We start from the raw sequence: 18,363 nt of genomic DNA, 5'->3' as shown, positions 1-18,363 counted from the left end.
CTACGAGGGGTGCGGGATGGCACAGAGCTTGTAGCTGAGGCCCTGGCCCCGGAAAGCCCTCCGCAGCAAGGCCAAGTCGATGGTCCCGGCGTCAGCCGGCAGCTCCAGGGTGAAGCTCTGCAGGAGGGTGCTTATGAACAGGAAGATCACCACCACGGCCAGCCCTTCGCGGAGACACACACGCTTCCCTGGAGGGGGCTCAAGAGTACAAGCCTGATCCCTTGGTCTGCTGGCTCCGCTGAAGCCTGCCCCCCGCCCATCCCCTCACTGGGGAAGGAGCTTCTCCACTACATGCATGTGGCCTCCTTTGAAGATACTTGAGCTTTGGCCGTCGCATGTTTTCTCCAGCCCTTGATGCCTTCTAGGCAGAGGTGGGGAAAGTGCTCCAGAAAGGCACTTGAGTAAAAGTGCAGCTGCTCTGGGGAAAATGTAACTGAGTCAAAATCAAGGCGTCCTTCTGGAAAACGGCTTGAGTAAAAGCACAAACGGACGGTGTCTTAATTGCACTCAAGCGTTCTGACATATCTGTGGATCTACATGGGGGGGGGTCACGTTTTACTTTGGGATACTCAAGTACAATAAAGATGAGGTGGCTTGGGACTTGTACTCAAGTAGCTTCCCAGAAGGCCACTTTGACTTAACATTTTCCCCAAAGCAGCTGTTCTTCATTCCTAAACAGATGCCTGAGGAACATCCTTCACATCCAAGGGCAAGGCTTGGTCGCAAAGGAGGAGCTTTGGAACAGAGCAGGACGAGAACCTTCCATCCCTCGAGGTTTTTAAGTCCCAGCTTGACAAGGTCCTGGCTGGGATGACTTAGTGGGGGCTGATCCTGCTCGAAGCAGGGGGCTGGACTAGATGACCTCCTGAGGTCCCTTCCAGCCCTGGGATTCTGTGAGAACCATTTGACGTTCAAACCAAGAGAAGAAAGTGGGGATGGCTGGGCCACACTCTCGGAAAACCCTCATCCCATGTAGTTCCTTATACGATACATCACATGGAACCCGCAGGGAAAATGCAGACGGGGAAGACCTCAGACAACGCGGAGAAGATCTACCGAGGTTGAAGACACCAGCTGGGGTTCTCTTGGGGTCAGCTGGAAATTTTGTCCCAAGACAGAGTGAAGTGGAGGAGACTTGTAGCTGACCTGTGCTCCACGCGGAGTACAAGGGTGAGTAGTAGAAGTAGCTGTACTTTTACTCAAGTAACTTTGTGGGGTACTTTTCCCACCTCTGCTTCTAGGGCTCTCGTCAGCCCCCTCTCCCAGGGGAGAAGCAGTTTTACAAGGCAGCCCAACGAGCACCTGGTTGCAGCAGGAAAGGGGAGGGGAAGACTCCAGCACAGGGTGGGGAAGTGGCTTGCGCCAGGTCAGGCAGGGCTGGGGATAGGAGCAGGACCCAGCCATTGCGGTCTCCCCAGTGCCACCTGCAGAGGTCAAAGCACCTCACTGCTCCGCCACACTGCTCATCAGGTCAGAGGCTGACAAGGCCTTTGCGTTGCCTTTGTTGTGAACTACAACACCCCAAGACTCTGCTGTCTCTCCTGAGCCCTGGGGTGTGACCCCCTTGGACCCTTTGTCCCCATTGCCCCCTGCTGGAGGGGCTGAGCCCTGCCCTGTGTGTGTCCCTATCGCCCCCTGCTGGAGGGGCTGAGCCCTGCCCTGTGTGCGTGTCCCTACCGCCCCCTGCTGGAGGGGCTGAGCCCTGCCCTGTGTGCGTGTCCCTACCACCCCCTGCTGGAGGGGCTGAGCCCTGCCCTGTGTGCGTGTCCCTACCGCCCCCTGCTGGAGGGGCTGAGCCCTGCCCTGTGTGTGTGTCCCCACCGCCCCCGGCTGGAGGGGCTGAGCTCTGCCCTGTGTGTGTCCCTGTCGCCCCCAGCTGGAGGGGCTGAGGGGTTTTGAGCACCTGCATGGGAGAGACAGGACCTGTGGCCACATTACCTGCAGAGAAGACCATGGTTGTGTGTCTCTTCCTGAATGCTCCATTCTCATCTAAGAAATGATGTGGGTTGAACTCCTCTGGGGTCTCCCAGCTGGCTGGGTCGAAGTGCACAGAGGACAGGAGCGGGATGATGGTCGTACCCTGGCGGGAGGGGAGAGATGGGGGACAGGGTGCCGGCAGTGGGAGGTTTGAGGCATTTTACCGCAGTAGGCAAGAAAGTAAGTGGCCGGAGGTGTTAGGATCTCTGGATCTCCCAGCCATTTGGCTCACTCAGTGCCTGTCCCAAAGAGGGAAACCGAGGCACAGGGCAGGTCACATATCAGCTCAGCAGTGAAGTGGGAGAAGGACCCAGGCTGTCTTGAGCCTATGCTGGCCCAGTAACCAGGGTAACATCTCAGTACCAAGCTGTCTTGGGGGGTCCCTTCTCCCACCACTGAATTACAGCCACCTCTCAGATGGCGTGGGGCAGTCGCCTGCCCAGGCATCCCTTGCTTGGGGCTGAGATGCGGCCACCTCTGGGGTGGGATGCAGCACTGCAGCTTGGGGAAGTGAGGGCCAGCAAGGGGCAGGCCGGCAATTCCTTGGCTAGACCTGGGCCAGTGCTGTGCCACACCAGGGCAGTGGGGCCAGCGCTGCATGTGTGGGGCAGGGGGGCGGGTCTCACCTGCGGGATGAGGTACCCCCGGAAGGCGGTGAGGCGAGTGGTGGCATGAGGCAGACCCAAGGGCGCCAGGTCCAGGTAGCGCTGGAGCTCGTGCAGAACGGCATTGGTGTAGCGCAGCTGCGGACGGTCCCCTGTGGCCGGGGGTCGGACCCTGCCCACCCCTCTGTCCAGCTCCTCTTGCACCCGCCCTGCGAGGAGACAGCAAGTATGCCCCCCACGTCCCTTCTCAGCCCTCTGCCCCCCCGACTGCTCTTCTCTCCCACAAAGGCCACCCCAGCCAGCCAGCACACATTGCCCAAGATCCTCGGCATCGCTCCCTGCCTGGGTTGGCTGGGCTCCCTGTGACGGCCGTGCCGGGGAGACAAGCACCTACCTCCATGTCGTGCCCCTCTACCTCCTTCTTGCTCCTTGGACCCTGTTTGTCTCTCCCCAGCCTTACCCTTGGGACCAAGATTTGGGGGGTCTAAGTCCCGTGTGCTCTCCCCTTTACTCAGTGCCCAGTGTAATGCAGAGCAACCTCCAGGCTGCTCTAATTTATAGGCCAACCTCATCAGTCCTGGCAGGCAGGGAACAGCCACAGTGCACCACGTTTCTGCCATGCCCCGATCAACCCACTATGGGTTCTGGGGGGGCTGGGAATAGCCACAGCGCAGTGTGCTACTGCTTGAGAGCAGGGCCCTCGCATTTGCTCCCCCTGGCTGGGGAAGTCCCCAGTGTGGGGGATGGAAGAGTGGGAGAAGCTGGGCCCAGCAGAGCACCTGTCTTCCTCTGTCTGCAGCCAGCTGGGCTCCCCCTGCAGGGAACCTGGGGATCATCTGCAGGACCCCCAGCCACGGCACTGGGGGCTGGGCCAGTGAGGCAGGCAGGGCGGCTCAGCCGTCCATGCTCACCTTGCACAGCCGGGAATTTGCTGAGCACCAGCAGGGGACACTGGATGGTGTTGCTGGTCATTTCCACGCCACCGACGAACAACTCCTGCACCAGCACAATCAGGTTCTCATCCCTGAACTCCGTCTGCTCCTTCCCACGCTCCTGGCAAAGGGCTGAGGGAGCGCAGGGCACATTACTGGGACTGCTCCCGCCAGCCAACAACACAGGGCCAAAGGTTCCTGGCCCTCAGCCCTGGGGAGATGCAGGAATGGTTGGCTCAGCTCCAGGGGACTGGCAGGACTGGGCATCGGGGCGGGACTCAGAGCTGGAGGATACACAGCCGGAGCCAACCAGGGGGAAGAAGGTGATGAATGTAGAGTGAGTGACAGGCCAGAGAATGCTGGGCTTGTACAGAGATGGTGGGAGGATGGAAGTGTCTTTAAGGATGGAGGTTTCTAGGGGGATGGATGGGTGGCTGGAAGGGGAATGAATAGAGGTGTGTCTATGGGTCTGGAGGGTCAGGTGGGGGGTGGAGGAGGGAAATAGATCTGTGTCTATGGGGTGAAGGCTTGGGGGAGGGGGAGGCACGAATAGAAATGTGTCTCTGGGGTGGATGGAGGGGGGATTTTCGCATCACGACACGTGCGCCGAATTCACGTCCCCTGGAAATGTCTTTGCTTCCCTGCAGAAAAATGAATCCACCAGGGAAGCAAATGGAAGCGCATAAGAATGGTCAGGTGCTGCTCCCTGCACAGCGGGCAGGTTGGTCTGGGCACCTGGAGAAGTCGGCAGTGATAGAAATCACTGGTGGGACTGGGCCGGGGGCTGTGCAGCCACGTGTGAGGAGGAGAGAGACTCAGAGCTTTGGGCTGTTTCCGAGGAGTTCATGGGGAGGCAGAGCCGGCGGCCGGCTGCGGGAATCGCTCTCATCGCCTTTGTGATTTCCTCCAGGAGGGTAAAACGGATGTAAACTTTTAGGCTCCTGTGCATGGCTAGAGCGGTGGGAAGGACAGACTGGCCTTGCAAATGCTTCTGGGGCATCAGTGCTGGTCTAACTCATTGGACTGAAAAAACCTCCGGCCCAAACGTGCTCCGGCCCCGGCTGACCCGCCTGGCGGTGGGGCACAGGCACTACAAACAGGCAGGCAGTTGGAAGCTGATTAGGTTTGAATTGAAACACCGTGTGCTGATTGGCTGAGCTGTAGGCAGAGGGAGGAGCTATCAGGGAGGCTGAGCACTTAAACCCTGCTAGTAAGCGACCAGGGAGCTTTGCGACCGGGTGCTGGCAAACAGGGTGCGTGCTAACAGGAGGGAGTTTGGAGAGGCTCCCCTGGAGGAGGAGAAGGAAGGAAGGAGCAAACTAAAGCACCTTGGGGTAAGTGGCTGCTTATATTTGGAGGTTTTGGGCTTGTGTGTTTGTTTGGAGTTTGGAGTTTGTTTGTTTGGAGTGCTGAGCTGAGTGTGTGTTTGTTTGTTTGAAAGGCCGTGTGCTCAGGCAGGCAGGCAGGCAGGCAGTTGGAAGCTGATTAGGTTTGAATTGAAACACCGTGTGCTGATTGGCTGAGCTGTAGGCAGAGGGAGGAGCTATCAGGGAGGCTGAGCACTTAAACCCTGCTAGTAAGCGACCAGGGAGCTTTGCAACCGGGTGCTGGCAAACAGGGTGCGTGCTAACAGGAGGGAGTTTGGAGAGGGGAGTTGAGAGGGGGAGCTTGGAGGGAGCCAGTGACTTACTTCTGTTGCCCTTAAACTAAATCCTTTATAACAACCTCTATCTGAAACATTTAATTAACCCTCGTATATAACTAGAGTAGGAAATGGAGGCAGAAGCCCAGCAGCAGAGTGGGGGCTATCCTGTTTATTGTGTCGAGTGCAGTATGTATGACTACCTACCCTGTGGGCGGGTGGCGTATGTGTGCGCTCGATGCAAGGAGCTCCTGGCCCTCAGAGACCGAGTGCGTGCTTTGGAGGCCAGGGTGGCTGAACTGGAGGAGCTAAGGAAGGCAGAGGTGTTTGTGGATGAGACTTTCCGGGACATAGTAGGGCTGTCCCACCTCCAATCTGACAGTCCTGAGGCTGTTACGGAGGATGAAAGGCTCAGGGAAGGAGAGCAGTCAAGGGGAGCAGAGGGAAACCATCCCGTAGTTGGGACCCTCCTTCCAGAGGGTGATGTTGTATCCTCTCGTGCCGAGGATACTTCTCCGGGGGAGGGAGCGCCAGCTGTTAGGAAGAAGCAGGTTTTAGTAGTGGGGGATTCCATCATTAGAAATATAGATAGTTGGGTTTGTGATGACCGGGAGAACCGTATGGTGACTTGCCTGCCTGGTGCGAAGGTTGCGGATCTCTCGAGGCATCTAGACAGACTTATGGGCAGTGCTGGGGAGGAGCCGGTCGTCGTGGTACATGTTGGTACCAATGACATAGGGAAGGGTAGAAGAGATGTTCTGGAGGCCAAATTTAGGTTACTAGGAAGGAGACTGAAATCCAGAACATCTTTGGTGGCATTCTCTGAAATGCTTCCAGTTCCACGCGCAGGGCCAGATAGACAGGCAGAACTTCAGAGTCTCAATGCGTGGATGAGACGATGGTGTAGGGAAGAGGGGTTTAGATTTATTAGGAACTGGGGACACTTTTGGGGTAGGGGGAGCCTATACAGGAAGGATGGGCTCCACCTAAATCAAGGTGGATCCAGACTGCTGGCATTAAACATTAAAAAGGACATAGAGCAGTTTTTAAACTAAGAGGTGGGGGAAAGCCGATTGGTGCGGGGGAGCACCTGGATCGGACGGAGACTTCTCTTACACGAGGCTCCATAGACAGGGATTCCCTAGAAGTTAGTCAGATAGGGAACGTGGGAAATAATATATGGGCAAGATCAGATGTGAAACAATCGTGCATAAAAAAATCCACCACGTCTGTGAAAGGCGGACATATAAATAGTGGTAGTTTTCTAACATGCTTTTACACTAATGCTAGGAGTCTGTCTAATAAGATGGGTGAACTGGAGTACCTCATATCAAAGGAGGAAGTTGACATAATAGGCATCTCAGAAACATGGTGGAATGAGGACAATCAGTGGGACACTATCATACCGGGATATAAATTATATCGGAAAGACAGAACAGGTCGTGCGGGTGGCGGAGTGGTACTATATGTGAAGGATAATATAGAATCAAATGAAGTAAAAATCCTAAAGGAATCAAAATGTTCCATAGAATCATTATGGATAACAATTCATTCCTCTAATATGAATATGGCATTAGGAATATATTACCGACCACCTAACCAGGACAGTGATAGTGATGCTGAAATGATGAGGGAGATTAGAGAGGCTATCAAAATAAAAAACACAGTAATAATAGGAGATTTCAATTATCCCCATATTGATTGGGTGCATGTCACCTCAGGACGGGATTCAGAGATTAAATTTCTTGATGCCTTAAATGACTGCTTCTTGGAGCAGCTAGTACAGGAACCCACAAGGGGAGAGTCGATTCTCGATCTAGTCTTGACTGGAACGCAGGATCTGGTCCAAGAGGTAACTGTTACTGGACCGCTTGGAAATAGTGACCACAATATAATAACTTTTAATATTCCTGTGTTGGGAAGAACACCGCAGCGGTCAAACACTCTGGCATTTAATTTCAAAAAGGGGAATTACACTAAAATGAGGAAGCTAGTTAAACAGAAACTAAAAGGTAGAGTAATTAAACTAAAATCCCTGGAAGCTGCATGGAAACTGTTTAAAGACACCATACTAGAGGCCCAACTTAAATGTATACCCCAAATAAAAAAACACAGTAAGAGACCTAACAAAGAACCACCATGGCTAAACAGCCATGTTAAAAAGGCAGTGAGAGAGAAAAGGGCAGCTTTTAAAAAGTGGAAGTCAAATCCTAGTGAGGAAAATAGAAAGGAACATAAACACTCCCAAATTAACTGTCATAATGTAGTAAGAAAAGCCAAAAAAGAGTTTGAGGAACAGCTAGCCAAAAATTCAAAAAACAATAGTAAAATGTTTTTTAAATACATTAGAAGCAGGAAGCCTGCTAAAAAAGCAGTGGGGCCCTTGGATGATAAAGATATAAAAGGAGCGATCAAGGAAGACAGTGCCATTGCGGAGCGATTAAATGATTTCTTTGCTTCAGTCTTCACGGCTGAAGATGTTACAGAGGTTCCTAAATCTGAGCCAGCCTTTTTAGGCGACAAATCTGAGGAACTCACTCAGATTGAAGTGACATTAGAGGAGGTTTTGGAATTAATTGATAAGCTGAATAGTAACAAGTCCCCAGGACCAGATGGCATTCACCCAAGGGTTCTGAAAGAACTCAAATGTGAAATTGCGGAGTTATTAACAGTGGTTTGTAACCTATCCTTTAAATCCACTTTGGTACCAAATGACTGGAAGACGGCCAATATAACACCAATATTTAAAAAAGGCTCTAGAGGAGATCCTGGCAATTATAGACCGATAAGTTTAACATCAGTACCAGGCAAATTAGTAGAAACACTAGTAAAGAGTAAAATTGCAAGGCACATAGAAGAGCACGAATTGTTGGGCAAAAGTCAGCATGGTTTCTGCAGAGGGAAGTCGTGTCTGTCTAATCTATTAGAATTCTTTGAAGGGGTTAATAAACATGCGGACAAGGGGCACCCAGTGGACATAATATACCTAGATTTCCAGAAAGCCTTTGACACGGTCCCACACCAAAGGCTTTTATGTAAATTAGGTGGTCATGGGATAGGAGGAAAGGTCCTTTCATGGATCGGGAATTGGTTAAAAGACAGAAAACAAAGGGTGGGAATAAATGGTAAATTTTCACAATGGAGGGGGGTAACTAGTGGTGTTCCCCAGGGCTCAGTCCTGGGACCGATCCTGTTCAACTTGTTCATCAATGATCTGGAAAATGAGGTAAGCAGTGAGGTGGCAAAGTTTGCAGATGACACCAAGTTGTTCAGGACAGTCAAAACCAAAAGGGATTGTGAAGAACTACAAAAAGATCTCAGCAAACTGAGTGATTGGGCAGCAAAATGGCAAATGAAATTTAATGTGGGTAAGTGTAAGGTAATGCATGTTGGAAAAAATAACCCAAATTACACGTACTACATGATGGGGTCAAATTTAGCTACGACAGATCAGGAAAGGGATCTTGGAGTTATAGTGGATAGTTCTCTGAAGACATCCACGCAGTGTGCAGCGGCAGTTAGTAAGGCAAATAGGATGTTAGGAATTATTAAAAAAGGGATCGATAATAAGACAAAAGATATCATACTTCCCCTATATAAAACTATGGTACGCCCACATCTCGAGTACTGCGTGCAGATGTGGTCTCCTCACCTCAAAAAAGATATATTGGCATTAGAAAAGGTTCAGAAAAGGGCGACTAAGATGATTAGGGGCTTGGAAAGGGTCCCATATGGGGAGAGGCTAGAGAGACTGGGACTTTTCAGTTTGGAAAAGAGGCGATTGAGGGGCGATATGATAGAGGTATATAAAATCATGAATGGTGTGGAGAAAGTGAATATAGAAAAATTATTTACCTTTTCCCATAATACAAGAACTAGGGGACACCAAATGAAATTGATGGGTAGTGGGTTCAAAACTAATAAAAGGAAATTTTTCTTCACACAGCGCACAGTCAACCTGTGGAACTCCTTGCCCGAGGCGGCTGTGAAGGCCAGGACTCTATTAGGGTTTAAAAAAGAGCTTGATAAATTTTTGCAGGTCAGGTCCATAAATGGCTATTAGCCAGGGATAAAGTATGGTGCCCTAGCCTTCATAACAAGGGCAGGAGATGGATGGCAGGAGATAAATCACTTGTCTTCTGTTCTCCTTCTCTGGGGCGCCTGGCATTGGCCACCGTCGGCAGATGGGATGCTGGGCTTGATGGACCTTTGGTCTGACCCAGTATGGCCATTCTTATGTTCTTATGTTCTTATGTTCACGTCGGTGCCCCCAGCACTCACCTCTCTGCCACTGAGCGGGAGGCTCCAGAGATGTGCTGACTCACAACTAGCAGTAAAGGGTCAGGCCCAGCTGCAAACTAGTGGACAAAGGAGGTTCCCCCTGTGCTCCCCAGGACCATTCTCCAGCCATTGTACTGTTACCAAATGACCAAACTAAGGGCGACCGGCCTGGCTACACGGCCCTGCTTGGACAAGCCGCGAGGAATTGTGCAGAATGTTTATTGGTTTTGGAGCAGCATGTGCCTGTCCCCGGCAGGAAGGGAGGAAGGTGTCAGTGATCTGGGAGGGATGGAGAGACGGAGGGTGGATGGGGGGATGAGTTGATGGACAGGTGACTGAGGATGGAGGGGAATCAAAGGGGATTGGTGGATACAGGGAGTAGATGAAGGCGTCAATGGGGACGGGTGGAGAGCGCGTGGGTTGAGGGGCCCCTGCGAGGGCAGCACCTGGCTGCCGTCAGGCTCAGGAACAGCTACACTTTGCTCCCTCAGGCTCTAGGTGCTGGTCCCTGTTCATCCCCCACCCAACAGAGCTGAATTGTGGGAGCCACCTGCCCTCCCCTGCCCGCCGCCTTCCCAGCCTGACTCTCCCCACCTCCAGCCAGGGGCCCCACACCTTGGCCTGCTGCAGGAGAAAGTGGTCGATGAGGTCGCGGGGGGCGCTGGGGTCCAGGCTGTGCCGGTGTGCCGCTACCTGGGCCCGGAGGGAGGCTTGGAGACAAAGCTATGTCCCGGAAGACCTGCCTGTGCTGGCTGGGCAGGAAGTGCATGATCCCTGGGAAGGACGTGCACAGCTGGGGGGAGGTGGGAGGGAGAGAGGGGAGTGGGAAAGAGCCAGGGGCAGGGGAAGCCATTTAGTAATGGGCTGGGCCAAGGGAGACTAAAGCCCCAGGCTGGGATTCAGTGGTTCTGGGTTCTCATCCCACCGCTACCACCATCTCCTGGGTATGCAGGTGCCAAGGCCCTGCCCCGCATTGCCTCAGTTTCCCCCAGGATGCTGCTGAGCAGAGCTTCCCGGGTAATGGTTTTCCCATCCCACCAGTAGTGGGGAAAAGTGTGTCACCCTCAATCAGGACCAATTCACCCTCACTCAAATTCTCACCAACCCGACCCCAGAAGCAGGAGAAACCCCAGCTCGGGCCGATCGAAAGGGCCATCTCGACGTCCGCCTGGCGGCGTTTATCTGGCTCGGGTTTGGCTCCCAAGCAGCAGGAGGCCGGCAGTGAAAAGTCTCTGTGAGGCAACCGCCTGGAACATTTTCCTTTGGAAACACCCGGGCTCGAGGTGATGGGAGCGGAAAATTTGCCAGGATTGGCCACTTCCCCTGCCCGGCATCGGGGAACCAGCATTTTCCAGTGACAAAACAGTTTGTCAAAACCTTCCAAGCTGACTCCTGGGGAGTCCTGGCCTCCCTGGGCCAGAGTCCCCCGAGCTTCTCCTTTGGCACGCAAGGGCGGGGCACACCCTTCCCCGGGGCTGGTGGGTACCAGGGCAGGGAGGGAGCGGATGGAGTACATCAAGACCATGACGACGTGCAGGAGCTCCTGGAATTCCTTGTTGTCGTAGCTGTAGCAGGTTCCGAACCCCATGGAGGAGACGACATGGGCCACGGCCTGGCAGAGCTCAGGCTGTGGGTCAAACTCACGCCCTGGGTTGAGCAGACACCAGAGAACAAGCCCAGGTGGGTGGTCTCCCAGCCTTCTCCTCTAACCACTAGACCTCATTGCCTTTCCAAGGCTGGGGAGAGAACCCAGGAGTCCTGGCTGCCAACGTCCACCCCCCCCGTTCTAACCACTAGGCCCCTCTCCCCTCACAGCTGCTGTCCTGACAACACTGCCTCCTGGCTCCGCTCCAAGATGTGGCCCCGGAGGGTAATTAACAACCTGCTTGGCTGGGGGCTGGGGGATTTTAAACCCAGGAGCTCTGCTGGGATCTGGGAGACTCCAGATACACCTGCCAGTGGAAACCAGAGCAACTCGGGGGGGCTTTCAAGGGGGCAGGGCCGAGCTCTGCTCTCAGCTGCCCCCTGTGTGAATCTGGAGTTACACCTGACTGCAGCGGGGCTGGGCCAGGTCCTATCTCACCTCCTTACGGCCAAGCTGGAGTCACACCGGATTAGAATAGGGACAGGCTGGGTTGTGACCTCAGCTCCCTTCCTTCTCTATCCACTAGACCCTCACTCTCCTCTCACAGCCAGAGCCCTGACAACTCTGCCCCCCAGCTCTAACCACTGGCAGGCACTCCCCTTCCAGAGCCTGAGCTCCAGGACTCCACACGGTCTGCGGCTGCTGCCCAGTGAGCGCTGTGGGGCCCGGCTCACCTTGTTTGTGGGCCGCTGCTTGGGTGAGGTGCCTCCTCCTGTACCCGCTGCTCCACCATCTGCTTGCCCATGCCCAAGCTCAGGAGCATGGTGAGGGTGAAACGCCAGAGCTGCTTCCAGCACTCGCTGTTGCTGCCAATTAATCCTGCAACCACCATGGGGACAAGCCCCTCTGTCGTTTACAGAGCCACTGGCTCCTCTTCCAGAGCCAAGAGCATGTGTCCTACGTCCCAGCCCTCCCTGCTCTAACCACTAGCTCCCACAGCCCTCCAGAGCTAGGATAGAACCCAGGAGGTCTGGATCCTACTTCCCCTTCCAGCACTAACCACTACACCCCACCCCATCAAACCACTGCATCAGGCTAGTATAGGTCACGCAGCTCCCAGCCCTCCCTGCTCTAACCACTAGATCCCACAGCTATCCAGAGCTGGGATAGAACCCAGGAGGCCAGGCTCCCACTTCTCTTTCCAGCATTAACCATTATACCCCACCCTGCCAAACCACCACATCAAGGGTAACGCAGCCAGCCAAGAGAAGGGGATATGCTATATAAGTTCATTTCTTCCCCCATTCTCCTGTGAACAATTTTGGATAAGGGAGGAAGAAAAAGGGGAAAAAGTCACCTTTTCCCTGTACCATGGTTTGAGGTTTATCATCGGCCCCACTCCCTGCATGTCACAGACAGTGGTGTTGTTTGGAGAGGGCCAAACAGAGGATGAAAAAAATGTTATCCACTGATCAAATTTGGGGGCGAGGAGGTTGATTGCCGGCAACCAGCGCACTTTTGGAAACTTTCCAGGGCTCCATCCACACCCCCTCGCTTACAAAACGGGGCGGGGACTGGACTTTCCATGAGGAATTTCCACTGTGGTGAAAACAAAAGTTTTGTTTAAAGCCCAGAAGTCCTGCACAGAGGGAAAAATGTGCCCATTTCCGGTTCCAGGCGCAGCTGCAGCCCTGGAGGTCCCATGAATGTACAATCGGGACAATCCCCGGCTCTCTTCTCTGTAGACATCAATAGCTTTACAAAGGTGGGGAAACTGAGGCACAGGGCCAGTTACTGCCCTGCCCAAGGTCACTCAGCAGGTCGGTGCTCTATCCACCAGCCCACACTACCCGAAACAGGCCATCTCCAGCAGCAGGTGTTGCACAGATTAACTACGCCACAGCAGCCTGCACTTACCGTACCCCTGGGATGAGTGTCTGCTTAAGGGGATGTGAGCTCGGCTGCTGAATTCCTCACTGTGTCCCACCAGAGCGTCACGTAACATCTCGTACCCGCACAGCGCCACCGGGGGCCTTGGGCCCAGCCAGACGGCGAAGATGGGGCCATATTCCTTGCAGAGCTGGGGGTGGGAGTTGGAGGGAGAAGGGTGAGACAGCCCAAAGGGGCCTGGGGGGAGTTAATCAGGAAATCAGGGGACCCCGCCATTTTTAGTGGTGGCAGCTTTTGTCTCAGTTCCCACATCAGGGCTGCCATAGGGGGAAGCAGCCTTAAGCCCCTTTGTGCTTTTTGGACTCTGCCCTCCCCAGTGTAATTTAGAGCAGCCTCAGGGCTGCTTTAGCTCACGATCTGTCCCCTATGGGCTTCATGGAGCAGAGAACAGCCACAGCACTGTGTGCTCTGGTCACAGCCCTGGTCTGCCCCTGGGGGCGGAGAACAGCGGCAGAGCGTGCTTCGGTTGTAACCTCCGTCCGCCCCCTGCACCCCTGGGGTTGCCAGTTTTGGTTGGATGTATTCCTGAGGTTTGGTCCTGTGGCATAATCTTTAATAAAAACGTGTCTAATTCCCACAGCCTCCAGGACAGCCCTGGAGGGTTGGCAATTTTAGGAAGTGGGGGGCCCTGCTGGGAGGTGGATTTGGGGCTAGGAAGAGGGAAGTGCGAGGGAGGGCTGGGGGGTGTTGCAGGGTGAAAGGCAGCATGACCCCTCCTGCAGCCAGACACACAGCTGGGACCAGCTGATGTGCTCCACGCCCGGTGCCTGGCTCAGGTCCTTTGCTTACCCGGCGGTAGGATCGGTAGAGCAGGAGGACGTTGTGGGTCAGGTTCCCCAGCAGGGGCAGTGGGGCTGGGCCTGGGGAGAGGCGCCCTTGGCCCTGGCCCAATGAGGCTTGGAAGGAGAGGAGGAGGAGGAAGCCCAGGATCCACACAACACCAGCCTCCATCCTCCTTGGCTGGCGTCTGCGCTGTACAGGGCCCCATTGCAGTGGGGGTGTCCTTATAGCCAGCCCACGCAGCCCCCACGTCACTAATTAACTGGCTGGAAACTTGGGCATTGACCCTAGCAGTGCGGGCTGTCCCCCCCCGCCACCCCTCGTATCTCCCCTGCACCTCCAACCACTCCTGCACCCGCCCCTGCAGATTAACCCAACCCCTCCCTCTGTTCCTAGCAGCCCTGGGCCTGTCCTTCTGCCTCCTGGCCCTGCAGCAAAGAGCTGTGCTCACTCCAAGGGGTGGGAAGATTTGGAACGGTCGTCCCCCCCACCGCCACACTGACCTTTGGATCTTCACCTGCTGAGAGACTCACCACCCTAACAGCTCCTGGGTCTCTTCCAACTTTGGGTTGGCTGTTTCAGCTGCCGGGGGCCATGGCGGATGGGTGTGGATTGTGCTCACAGCCAGAGCACTAGATGGCATCTCAGGAGGCCTGGCTTCTACTCCAGCTCTGTGCCTCAGTCTGCCTCGCTGTGCAATGGGGACAATGGTGCTGCACAAGTCAGGAGAACAGGTTGGGAGTGCAGGGGGAGAGCAGCTAGGAACTGGGATTAAGCAGAGAGCGGGGGGCAGGACTTGGGAGCAGCGTTCCCTTTAATTTCTTCCACCCATGTACAGAATCAATTTTGTCCTGTGCACCGAGGCATGTGAAGATGTGCACCACCCATAGAAACACAGGCTGCCAGCTGCAGGTGCTCTACTGATTAGCAGGGCAACAGGGGAATCTCTGTGGGCCTGCCCAGAGCTCAGTTTTCAGGGAACCCTGCCGGTGAGCGCTCAATGCTGGCAGAGGGCACGGACACGTCGAGGGGGAGCCGGCCAGCGGAGGGGACCAGGACGACCCACAAAACCCCATCTCTGCCCCCAGCCCACACAGCCGCTGAGCTCCTGGTGCAGAATTTGGAGCCAGATCCTACCCAGGAAGGGCCCAGGAGCAGCCGAGGGCCAGGCACCCTGAGACGTGCCAGCAGGTTGCTAGCCAGGGGCCAAGTGGACCAAGCGGCCTGCAGCACTGGTGTGCAAGCAGGCAGCCCCTCTTACTCGGTGCTGAGATGCAGCTAGCTCTGGGGTGGGGCCTGGCAGCTGTTTCTAGAGGGATCCCTTCCCCGGGCTGTGTCGCGCTGACTCCCTGCTCTAACCACTAGCCCCCACTGCCCTCCCAGAGCTGAGGGGAGAACCCAGCCAACAGCTGGAGCTTGTGCAGAGCCTTTTGTAATGGGGAGGGGGGCCCAGTCCTGGCTGCTACCTCTCAGGAGGTCAATAAGGAGCAAAAGGGCAGATCATTGAAGGTCCCAGGATCTGGCCTCCCCACCCATGGGAACCCCAAGACAACGGGAGAAACTGGGCTTTGCTCCCTACAGCCCTGTGTAGGTTGCGTTGTGGGGCCCCTCTGGGTCTAGGTGGGGAGCAGGCCGCTTTGCAGGGCTGCTGTGTCCCCAGCTGCGCATCTCTCCTGTGAATCCCTGCAGCCCCTGGCTACCCAACCCCCTGCTCCCCCCTTCCCCCGGCTCTGCCAGTGCCCCACAGCCCTGCCCTGCTGGTTGCCTGGGCCTGGGCAGAGCTGGGGAAACGTGCATGTCCCTTGTTATACGACTACAGGCTGAGTGACTTGCTGGCCAGGAGGGCGCCTCCAGCCCAGGCTCAGATAGGTCCACTGGTTGGAGCTGGGAACAAGGACTCCTGGGTTCTACCCCTGCTGTTCCCAGACTCTTCTCCTGCCCCGTGCCTCAGTTTCCCCTCTTCTTCGCAGGGGTCCTGAGGGGGTGGGGGGCTGGGTTGTTCCTTCCTGCCCAGGAGGCAGAGCCCTCTGGGGTGGGGGGAACGGGAGCCCCAAGGATTCGATCAAGGAAGGAACCAAAAAGGGGCCGAAGCACTGACCGATTGGCTGAGGCGGGGAAGGAAAGGGTTAATCCCAGGCCAGGCAGGGAGCAGCCAGTGCCCCAGTGCCAGGGCTGGGCCCTCTGGTTATTAACAGCCCGGTGCAGCCCGGGGGCCAGGCCTTGCTGAGATGCTGCTATTATGGAAGTCAGGCAGGGGGGAGAGGGTTGGGAGGGGCCCGGGGGAGCCACAACCTGCTGTGGAAAGTAGGCCATGGAAATGCCAGCTCGGCATGGGGGGAGGCTGGGGGGCAGTGATCTGCAGGGGGGAGGGGGTCTGACAACGTGCCAAGTGGTGGAGACGATGCTCGGCGTGAAGGAGGAGGGACGTATGTCCTCAGCTACATCACTGGGCCTGTGCCAGGCGCTGCCCAGAGCCCGCCGGGATCAGGGCCCTGCTGTGCCGGGCGCTGCCCAGAACTTGATGGAGATCAGGCCACGGGCACTGGCTGTACACCGGAGTCTGGACTAACCACTAGGCCCCACTCCCCTCCCACACAGCTCGGGGTTCTACTGTGCTCGGTGCTGCACACACGGGGGGGGGGTGCTGCCCCCTCCCCCTGCAGTTCAGGCCCTGACCCAGCCGCTGCCGTTAATGTGGCCCTAGTGGCCCTGGCCCGGCTTGCTGAGCACAGGCACCCGCAGCTCTGAGCCTTTCACAGCGGAAGGGTCCCACCATCCTGGGCTGAGGCTGCCACAGGTAGACGGGCCCCTGCTGCCCTGTCACCAGCCTTCCCCGGCTCCAGGGCCAGGGTCCCAGGGCTGGCCTGCGGGGGGAGACGGGCTGTGATGACAAGGAGGCGGGGGGGGGAAGGGGGTGTCAGAAAGAAAGAAGAAAGTAAAGAAAAGTCTGATCAAACGAGGAGGAAACGAGAGAGAGAGGCAGGAAGAACCATCAGCTCAGAGCTTGTCTACAGTGGGGGGTTTGGGGGTTTTTCCCCCTTAAAAAGCCCTTCCTGTCCCCACTGCAAAGCTTCTCGTTCTGGAATAAGGACATTTAACTCCAAACTAGAACCTGCACCCAAGGAACAACTTTCTTCGACCCCCTTTCCATTTCGAAACAGGCCAAGTGTGTGCGACACAGAGGTAATTACACCTTAATCGGCCCCCAGGGCAGCATCTCCTCAGCGCTCGTATTTCGAGTTGGGCTCGCTAGTGGGAACACTTCGTTTCGAATGCTCCTGGGGGCTGGGCGGCCGTTTCAGAAATCGCTTCCTGCGACGTTAAAATGTCAGAGCGAGTGATTTTGGAAAAACCTGGCTGCTTAGGGGCTAAGAAAGTGAAGGCAAAGGAGGAAAGTTCTGGCTCTGGAAAAAGGCAGAAAAGAAAATGTGATCAGGAAGAAAACAGAAAAGCCCAATGTGGAAACCATCTTGTACAAAAAGCCATTTCACATCCCTTACTTCTGCACGCCCACAAGCGCCTGTCCTTCCCTTGACCTGTCTGGGAATGGCAGGGAGGATGAGCTCTATGGAATGAGTTAACGAACTGTTTGGAGTCACGGCTCCAGCTCCCCGATACCTGTTTCTCTTTGCTAACGGTTTCTCTTTGAGAAAAGTGATTTAAATTGCCTCTGACACTGGGCTTTGTTTGGGTAAGGGTATAAAATACCAGAGTTAGCTACATCAAGCAGCCTTGCTGGACCTGGTTTTACTAGTGTCCAGTTTGGCTCATCTGTTGCCTTACTGAATTCAATAAAGCTGAATGTTAGCCGCCTTAACACAGGGAAGTCTCGTGCCTCAACAGCAATGAATGAAAGCAAAGAAAAAAGACAGGAAAATCCAACCAGAAAGAAGGTGGGAGGGAGCCTAGCGCAGTGATTTGAGCTGGCTCTGCTGCTAGGACTCTCCTGGGTTTTATTCAGGCTCCAGGAGGGGGCTAGTGGAGGGAGGTTACAAGCCAGGACTCCTGGGTTTGATCCCCCTAGGGAGGGGTGGGGGTGTGTAGTGGTTGGAGCAGGAATCTGAGAGCCAGGACTCCAGAATTCTGTTCTGGCCCTGGGAGGGGAGTGGGGTCTAATAAAGGGACCGGAGGAAGTGTGGGAGCCTGGACTCTAGGGTAGTATCCGCCCACCTGGAGGGGAAAGAGCGTTGCATAGTGGTTAGAGCAGGATGGAGAGGGGCTACCCAGCCTCCCTTGCCACGGAGGGACTTAAAGGCCAAGGCACATCTGCCTTCCTCCTGCTCTGCCCAGAACCCCCTCCCCTGCACCCTCTGAGCCAAGTGCCAGGACCGCACCGGGCTGGTGGACATGTGTCCTTCGGGCAAAGGGATGGGGGGTTTCTCTCTCCTGTGCCCCTCGCATAGGAAGGGCATGTTGGGCACCGAGGTGGGTGGTGCAGGAGGGCAGGACAAGGGGCAGGGAGTGTGCAGGTGGCGAGAGAAAAGGGGGCCCTGTGACCCTCACATTGCTCTTGCCCCAACACCCCCGCCAAGGTTCTCACGCTGCTTTCGGAGACAGCAGGCCAGCACCCAGCTGGCGTGCAGTGGACAAGACCCGCCACAACGCCAGCTC

General features: G+C 55.5%; 1 pseudogene; it reads right to left on the bottom strand.

Moving 5' to 3' along the window:
* Positions 1-13,923, bottom strand: LOC142024551 (cytochrome P450 2C21-like; annotated as a pseudogene).
* Between the last annotated feature and the right edge of the window lie 4,440 nt (positions 13,924-18,363).

Source organism: Carettochelys insculpta, chromosome 22 (assembly GCF_033958435.1).
Source record: "Carettochelys insculpta isolate YL-2023 chromosome 22, ASM3395843v1, whole genome shotgun sequence".
In the NCBI taxonomy this organism is placed as follows: domain Eukaryota; kingdom Metazoa; phylum Chordata; order Testudines; family Carettochelyidae; genus Carettochelys; species Carettochelys insculpta.
Note: the sequence above shows the minus strand (reverse complement) of the source record. Positions and strands in the feature narration are given on the sequence as shown.